Source organism: Bacillus rossius, chromosome 1, assembly GCF_032445375.1.
Source record: "Bacillus rossius redtenbacheri isolate Brsri chromosome 1, Brsri_v3, whole genome shotgun sequence".
Classification (NCBI taxonomy): Eukaryota; Metazoa; Arthropoda; class Insecta; order Phasmatodea; family Bacillidae; genus Bacillus; species Bacillus rossius.
In genome coordinates, this window is record NC_086330.1 from 175,509,732 (window position 1) to 175,519,596 (window position 9,865).

Here is a 9,865-nt window from a genome sequence, read left to right on the forward strand (position 1 = left end):
GTTTTCAATATGCATTTGTTAGGGGGCTTACTACACTAGCGTTGTTATTTCGCACACACTGCCTCGACTGGCCGGGATTTATTAAGTGCACGCAAAAAAATAGGAAGCGTCCGACCAATTGCTTAAGAATAATGCTACAAACAATGTAAACGCTGGCCATTTTTTTACAATCATGATTACCAACAGAAGAAAAGACATTGCTTGACAGTGTTTCAGAATAATTTTTTTCTTATTATTTATTCAATATTTTGTAATTTGTAACCATGACTTGACCAACGTCTTTATCCAAAAATGTACTAAAAATATATCTAATTGAAGCAATAAATTAAATTAAACCATCATGACAACTTGCGGGGAATGGCAATCATAAGCGGGGAATGGCGATCACACTGATCTCCATTGCCCCAACATGCCCGCCATCTTATTGGTCGCAACAGAAACGTTAGTATTAACATTTATAAAATAACTTTGGCATTAAAATTAAGTCAATATAACTAGCAGGGTGATCGCCATTCCCCACTGATCCTCATTACCCCCCACTCCTAATTTCTACTTTCACTGACTTGCTTCGTTCTTCCCCGCTGCTTAATTTTCAGGCATAATAAAGCCAAGATAGAATGTGTTCGTATGAAGTTACACCTTTCACGTGCTTATTGAGCAAACGTCCTTTAATTTGAGCTAAATTATTGCTCCAGTGACTTTAAATATTTTTTTACAAAATCCATAAAATATTATGAGTTGTTCTGCCTTAAGCTTTGTTGTTACGCCCCCTCAAATGTTAGTTTTTTTCTTTGCAGAAAAATTATCTTTGCTAGAAAGTCTGTGTGTGCACAGATTGTTTTCCAACAAAACTTATAAGCTGGACAAGTGATTTATTACGAGAAACAAGAACAAAACACATTGTTCAAGTTTTTCCTTAAAGCGATTATAAATGGAACCAAGCGCCCTTGGAAATAAAAATTAAACACTTTTTTTTAAAGAATCATCTAAAACGTCTTGCAGTTAAGGAACAAATCAGTGATTTTTTTTTCTAGAACTTAGATCTTGCACCTGTGCATGTATGGTTAAAAAATCGTTCTCCCTTTAATAATGAAATGAAGGTGGCTACTAATTACATGTAGTTTTAGAATGTAAAGCGGTGATAGGTTTTAAGTAGAATACTATTATCAAGTAATTGTAACCAACTATCAATATATATAACTCTAAAGTATTCTATCCTTAATGAATAAGTGCCAGACATTAAAATTTAACAGTCTGAGATGTAGATTAAATGTGCTAAAATGACAATTTGTTGTATTATGAAAGTTTTAATCTAAAACGTCTCACTAAAGAAAATATTTTTACGTCTGTACGACTGTCCGCCTGTACGCCTGTACACCTGTACGTCTGTCCGCCTGTACGACTGTCCGCGACAGTGATTGACAAGGCATGAAAGATAGATCATACGCTTCCCCTTAGCTATCTCGGTATGACTAGGATTATTCAGCCCTGTGACGAGAAGCAAGTGGTTCTGACCTTACAGTTGTCTTCGGAGTTGCCATCGCACTGAACCTTGGGTGAAACCACTTGAGTAAATCTGGAAGCGGCTCGCGATGACCAACCCCTGGATGCTAGGCAATGTGGTGAGTCTCTGGAATCTAGGCAATGCGGCCAGCTTAGAATCTACGAAAGCCGTTAGCCTTTAAAGATAAACTTGGCCGTAACCCCCTGGAAGCTAGGCAATGGTTTAGCAATGCCGTAAGCCCCTGGAAGCTTGTAAAAGCCATTAATTACTGGAAGCTAGGCAAAGCTGTTTGCCCCTGGTTTATAAGGCACTACTGCTAGCCCCTGGAAAAAAGGTAATACGTCCAGCCCCTGTAGACAAGACCACGTGGTCAACACCTGTAAGCTAGACAAAGTGACCCGCTCCTAGAAGCAGAGAAAGGCTGTCACCCTCTGGAAGCATGTTAGGTGGCTTGGCCCTGGAAACTAGGCAAGGTGGCCAACTCATGTTTGAGGTCCTCCCTCCACGACTACCCCCGAAAGGCGGGGAGGGGACTCGTAGAATGTCATTGAAGACGTTGCAGTTGTCACGCGAGCCAGCCGCGCCGACATGGAAACCCGCTCAGGGCCAGAATGGCCTAACGTACCTACTGGTTCCAAAACATTCATAGCAAGAAATTTCACTTATGATATTTTAATGAACATTTTTATTTTATTTAAGGATTAGGCTTACTCATCGTGTTTAAAATTTGTTTTTAAAAATAATAATTTTAATATGCGTTCGCTAACTCTGGGAAACAAAAAACTAAACGTTTCTTGAGTGACAACGACGCAGTAAGTCTGAGATATTTAGCTATAAATATTTCCCTCATTTTGGTAATTTAAAAAAACAGTCATCATCGCGTGATAAAATTGAGTAAAAGTCTTAAAATTTAAGGACTTTTTACTTAGTAACTACAGAAAAAATCGCCCATTATAAAATTTTCATGTAAATCCAAAATCCTAAAATAACCGGTTAGTCCTAACCCTAAGATGGGCTTTAAACTCTCGAAGTCGATTGTTTTCGAGAATATGAGAGTTCATAATATACTGTAGGAAATTATCAAATTAACTGACTTTTCAAAGAAGTTTTGACTTAAGAAAAAACGAAGGCTTCTATATAGTTATAGATAACTTTATTTTTGTTCAAAACTTGTCGTATTCTGACTTCTGAGGTTCTGGTTCGATTGTAAACAATACAAACATACATTTGGGAACAAGAAGCGTGTTTATGCTAAATAATTGATAAGTTTTAGAAAATTGTGCTTTTACACGCAATAGGTTCCTGGTGAGATCATGTTCAAATTAGTAATAATGGGGTCATGCAAATATACCAGGATCATTTGTAACAAGTGTTCTTCGCAATTCTAAGTGAAACTGTTAACAGTAGGCCTGTATGTAACTGGAGAGCTGTCGGAATGAAAGCGTTGGGCGCACAGGAGCCCTCTGATGAAACTCACCGAACCACGGCTACTTCTGACACGTTCCTCGTGTGAGAATAGTCCTGCCGGTAGCCTAACGCTCGCCCTCCCTGCTAGGAGGCTACTGGTCTGACCACGCGGTCCCGGAAGTGAATGCGACGTCTGTTCAAAGATTACGACTTTAAGCCCCTCGACACAAGACTCCTGACATCGCACGTTCGTGGAAAAATCACTGCTACAAGGTGTGTAAACTGTAAAAAGTAAAAGTTATTAAATCATGGTAGCGCAATAATTTTTGTTTACCGAAAAGTTTAACTTTTCTGCAATTAAGTAAATTGTAATCTGCGTACAATTGTTAAGTTTCGTAAGCATACATGCATGTTTAAGTATGTGAGTAAACTTACATTTATTTACGCTAAGTTATGTATATAAAATTCATAAAATCAACAAGTCGGGTTATATAAACAAACAAAACTTGTTCTGCTTTATTGAAAGTGATCAAGTAAGTCAACGAACATGAAAACGCCTACTGCGCAATATATTTGAGGTTAAAATCTTTATGTTTGGACTTATGTCCAAAAGAATTTTTTTTTTTATTAAATATCTCATTAATTAGTGACCCGGACAAAATAACAACCCATAATAATGCATTGCTCAAAACTGCTACTAACAAAACAAACCACGACATAAAGTTAAAACATACACATATAACATACCACTACTAAGAATACAAAATTTTAGTTGTCATGGTAATCTAACACAGCAAATATATTAAAACAACTGTTAAAAAAAAGGGAAATCTTTTCAGTTTCTGGTTTCTACTTCTAACATTGAGAAACTTAGTTCTCAGTTATTACTATTGCATTTAATAAAAATGGAAACCGTTTGGAAAAAATGAAATTTGTAGGAAGATTCGTAGATTAAATGCATTTTTACTATCTTTATTGCGCATAAAACTCATGGTATAAAATCTAGTTAGCTTTCGCTTTAAGCAAAGCTAATCAAAGAACATCAAAATAAATATTTGCATGATTAATTTTGTAAATATTCAGAGTACAGTTAAAAATTAATCTCCTTTGCGAAACGTTAAGAGGCTAGTTACGTGTTAATTTATTAATATAATATAATATTCAATGTATTATTTTTATCTATGTACAAACAAGCACGTTTGTATGTGCTGGCTTTATCTCAAACGGCTCTGATGATTTCAAAAAAATTTACTGAATATTTGTTTTAAGTGGCGAGAAATTATTTTACCTAGGTCTAAATTGCGGGACAAATCATTTATTATACTTCTTTATATTTGAATACGGACCCGCGTCAGCACCGTGACAGTAAACAAATATCACATCTTAGATGTTCCAGTCATTTACATGGAACACACCTTCAGGGAGTAACGATTGAGATACCGCTATATAAATGTAAAACACATTAACTTGCCTGGATGTGTATGCGAGTATCTGTAAATGGTGTATTAATTTTATTATTCACTCTTGATACATAAGGATTAGTTCTGTATAAAACCATTTACACTATTTACCTTTTGTGTCAATGTGTAAATAATTTCAGACTAGCTTGGCTTTTCTTTATTTTTTAATATTCGCGCGTTTTGGAGGCATAGGTTTTGCAATACAGTCAGTAAAAAAAAGTCCTTACAAGGAATTACTTCAAAAGTGTTCATTATTTTGGTTAAAATAGTAACATATAATTTGTATTAAAAATACAACTTTGCTTTTTTATATTATAAATATTTTTATACTTCCAAACAAAACTTGGCCATTCTGATATAAAATATATATATGGCTACTTCCACTGATTAAAAGGACAAATTTCACACAGAGGTATTTACTGTGAGTTGAACTGTTCATGTGGAACCAGGAACAATAATTAGATCATAAATAATATATTTCGTCACAGCTATTTCTTCTTTAAATGTTTCGAAAACTACTTTTTAACTACTGGAACAATTTAAAAACTTATAACATCCAATGTGTTCTCCAATATTCCAAAATGTTCGATTAAACATGTTTTTTCATATTTCATGCAGCGAAAATATTTTGAATGAATGAATAAACGTATGAATATATGTATAAATGTATCCTGTATTTAATAGCTTAGAACGAATCTCATATTATGCCTACTAAAGTATATATAAAAAATTGTTTACCTTCAAACAGTATTTTGCACCCTTTGCACTAATACGGGGTCGTGTAAAAATTTTCTTTGAACCAAGGTTTCAGATAATATTAAGAGGGTTTTAAATAAATTTGAACGAATTTGATGTTAAGGAAGTTTTGAAGTTTTCTTTAAATTTTAACCCCTTACGGTACTAGTTCGTTTAATCAAAAATTGTTTAAGCCAAATGTTTTTAGTAAAGTTTAGAAATTTTACAATAAATTATAACGGATTTGATAGTAATTAATTTTTTTCTTTAACCCTTGTTATTTACACCTCTTGCAGTAATGTTTTGTTACATAAAAATTAAATTTAGTCCAAAGTTTAAGACAATATTGGATAGTTTAAACAATAATTAGAATGGAATCAAAAGTGTATATAATAGGAAAGTTTTACTTATTTTCTTTTTTTAACCCCAGCTTTATTTAACCCCTTGCTGTTACGGTTTGTAATATCAAAAACTGTTTCGAACCAACGTTTTAGATAAATATTATAAGATTTACAAACAATTTGAATAGTATCGAAGGTATGATTATTAAGATAGTTATCAATTTATTTCGGTATGTATTTTAACCACTTCTTATCCACCTTTTGCGCCATGGTTGGTTTAATCAAAAATTGTTTCAGAAATTTTTTTTACATAATATTTGAAAGTTTTAAAAACAATTTAAACGGATTTTAGTATGGCAGTTATTAATTTTTTTTATTCTACCCCTCTCTTTTCAACCCCTTGCTGCATTAGTTTGTCCTATTAAAAATCATTTCTGACAAAATTGTTGATAAAAAATATAAAATAAATAAAAAATTCTAAAGGATTCTATGGTGTACCTACGAAGGTAGTTATTATTTTTTTTGTTCTCCAGCCCTTATTTTATCACCCATTGCAGTTATGGTTGGTCGTGTCAAACATTTATTTAGACCAAGGTTTTGGTATTACTCTTACGAGTTATAAATTGTTCAAAGGTATGTAATATTCGTCATATTATAAGAGTTATAGAGATTTTTCTGTTTTATAGTTAACCTTATATATTTCTACCTTTTTGGTCAGATATTGCCCATTAACGATCTCGACCGAGATTTTCCAAAATCTATTATTTTTGTTTCAGTCTCGGAGGGATTATTAAAAAATTACGGTAGTTATTCTGTCCATATAAATTTTATATGTGTATAAACATACACACACAAACTTTTTAGTTGACTATGAAACAAAAAACTGTATAAAAATTTTCTGGAAGTCGCACTATGGTAACGGCTAAAATATGTAGAATTTCTTTGAAATTTGCAAAAAACAATAAATTACAAGTTATTAGACGTCTATTATTTATGGCCTACGGAGAAATTGTAAAGTGTTTTAACATAAGGTCCCTTCTGTGTTATTTTTAATAAAAATTTTAGTTAACATTTTTAAATACTGATTTTACACAGGAATTGAAGATATATGTATTGCTTAAACTTATGGGTGCAGAATAGGAATTGCATTTGTTAACGAAATTCTTCAGCATTTTTCTTAAATGGAATTGAAATATTTCTGGAATGGCAACTAGAGTTTTTTGACAACCGTCACACAGGGTCGAATACGGGCTTTCCTGAATACGATTAAATAATGCATGCGTTACGTAACCGATTTGTGATACAAAACACGTGCACTTTTTATGCGGCGGACATCGGAAGTCGTTGTTGGGAGACATAGACCGTTGTTCGCCGCGGCCCGAGCTCTTCTTATCGCGGCCAGCTGTCCTCGTTCCGGACGATCACACTTGATCAAATATTGAAAACTCTCCTCCACAAACGGTTTTAATAATGACTTAGGGAAACCTTTTCCTTTTACATCCGCTCAGCGCTCTCCTGCGAACCCTTCTCCCCCACCACCAGCCAGACCCAACCCTCCCTCCTGCCGCGCACGAAGACTGCAGACGGGCTCTGGGGGTAATTACAACGACTACAGGTCCTTCTGTCCACAGGCGAGTCGGACACGCGAGGTGCTCCACAACTGGCCATAGAAGACGGAACCACGAACGGAGCAACCCTTAATCCACGCCCCTTTCAAGCATTTCCCCCTTTCGTTCCCCGCCATCTTTGACTGCATGGAGTTACGAATTGTTGGGATACGGCATGCTGTGACGTAGTTTAAGTTACGTTTTTTGATGTGTAACATATTTTATCTCGGTATACGGCAGTTGGTAGGAGTAATTTAGTGAATGGAACGGAAGTCGCGTGGAAAGGAAATGTGTAACCACGGTTCTGCCATCTGTGGTGGATGTCGTGAACAAAAATTCACAAAGTTAAAGGAAAACTTTGAATTATTAACTGTTTAGTGAATCTTAACTAGATAGTAATATTTTAATAAAATTCATTGTCGAATTCAGGTCCGAAGCAGGGGTTTAGTATTTTTTTTAGTCCTTTTTGCTGTTATCAGAGCCGTTTCATTGAAGTGTCTAAATTTCGGTCTACAAATGGAATAATTCAATAGTCGACATAGCTACTTTGGCAGCTAATTCCAGTGGTGGGTGTGGAAACTACGTGTGATTCGCGTCAATAATGTAGTTAAAAACAAAGTTTACTATTTTTATCATGCTCGGCCATATTTTAAAGAATTCTAAACTCGAGTTCGAGTTTTGATTTATAAGTATATTTGCAACATGAGAACACATTAATTTGCTCGTTAACCGAGGTTATATGTTACACATCTTTGGCGAGTAATGGAAGACTCACTCACTTTTTTTTACCTCACCCTCGCCATAATGCAACTCCCGAAACGTTTTGAAAATGTGGCGGAACACGTCTGATGATTACTGCCGTAAAACACAGACACTTTTACAAAACAAAGCCAACGCTTTGCTCGCTTTTGGGGCATCACGTCGATCCAACTCAGTTCAGACAATCAACCGGTATTTATATAGTTGAGCAGAAGTAGTCAACGCAGGCTTGTCTACCATCACACATTGTTGGATTATGGACTTTTCCGCCAGGGGTTGTGTCACTGGGGAATAACCACAGGTCGGAAACTTAGTTGACTTCGCCGTATTTTCCCTTCCATCCTTCTTCTCTACGCACGCCACAAGTTCCACAATGTAGAGCCTCGTTTCATTTTGGACTTCGAGGAACAGTGAGTGACTAGCTACAGTGCTCCAGTTCTGGTCTTTAAAAGCTTTTTGCAATGAGTATGAGCCAGCCAGCGAGAGATTATAGACACCCATCCCTGCAGAGACCTCAATGGTGTACAAACTATAATTTATAGACGAATCCATTTCCCAAGTTTGCTGTTGGTCTAACTTAATAATTACATCACACCCATCCTTAAAAAATATTTTAAAAAATGATGTACCAATGTACAGAATGTCCATAAAAGAATGACTAAGTTTCAATGGCATATTATAAAATTTTTAATCAGACTTTTTACAACAAATCCTAATTCAAATTTAAGGTAAACTAACCTAGTTTTTCTTTCATATGTTCAATATGTACACCTTTGTTATTCGGCACACATCCAACTTAAAGTCCAATTATTATTACATTTTTGTTAATACGTTCGGAGTAATGGAAGCAATAGCCTCTTTAATTCTGTTTCTCAACTCTGGCAAACCATTAGCGGGAGAACGTAGACACAATATATTATAAAGTCCCAAAGGAAAAAAAATTCGCATGGCATTATGTCAGGTGAACGTGAAGGCCAGCGATAAAGAGTTCTGTTGTCTCGACCATTCCGACCAAACAAACGGTCAGGGACTCCGATGTTTAACCACTCTCGTAGAAAGAGATTCCAATGGGGAACGCACGCAGAATTTAAATTACAGATTCACTCTTAGCAAATTGCAGAACACAAAACGCTTTACGCTCATGAATTTCTATCTTCGTAGGTGGCACTACAGGCGAGAAAAAACAATGCAGTACTCGTGCATGCGCTTATCTAAAACTGTTTGAGTTACTCTTTAATTGTCACCTTGATCCAACACTCTACAAGGCTACTGTTAAAATTTGTAACGGGGACATTCTGTTATGGCTATATTGTACTTTTGCAGAAGCAACTCGCTATACTGATTGCCTTTACCTTTGAGTGTGAGGTAAAACATTAACTTAGAGAGTTACTTCTACGAGCCATGTTTCAACAGACCTCGCGGAGTGCCACATCACTTGTTATCAGCCAGGAGTGCTATAGTTTGCACTACATATGTAAGAAAGCATTTTGTTTCCTGAAATGCATGTACGTCACAATGGAGGACTGTTAATAACTTATCTAGTTGCTCTAAATAAAAGACTGCAGTTTCTACCATATGACCCTGTTCAGATATGTAATCGATGCATTGGTAGTGTTCAATATACGAAAAAAGATAGCCTCAGGATTACCACAACAATTTCCATATTAGGAGTCTGGTAAATCGTGTGGTGAAAATATGCATCTGAAGAGAAGTCGTAGAGATATAGACATTCGGTTTGTTATGCCTATTGGCAAGTGCTTCTTTTATGTGCACCTGTAGGGTGTGGTGAAATTCCCGAAACTGATCAGCCACTGACTCGTGAAGCAATGTAAGATTTTTGACTTAACAACTGCACCAGCGGGCAGTGATGATATTGTTTCAACCTTGATAATCAAAACTCATTCCTATAGCCATGGATTCAGACCAATATTTCACCACACACGGAGAAAAACATTCTTTTCAGCACAAAACATTTGGGCAATACATCGCCCACAAAATCCTTTGTTGTTACAGACAACAGCAAAATATATTTTTAATATTAACAAAACTTTA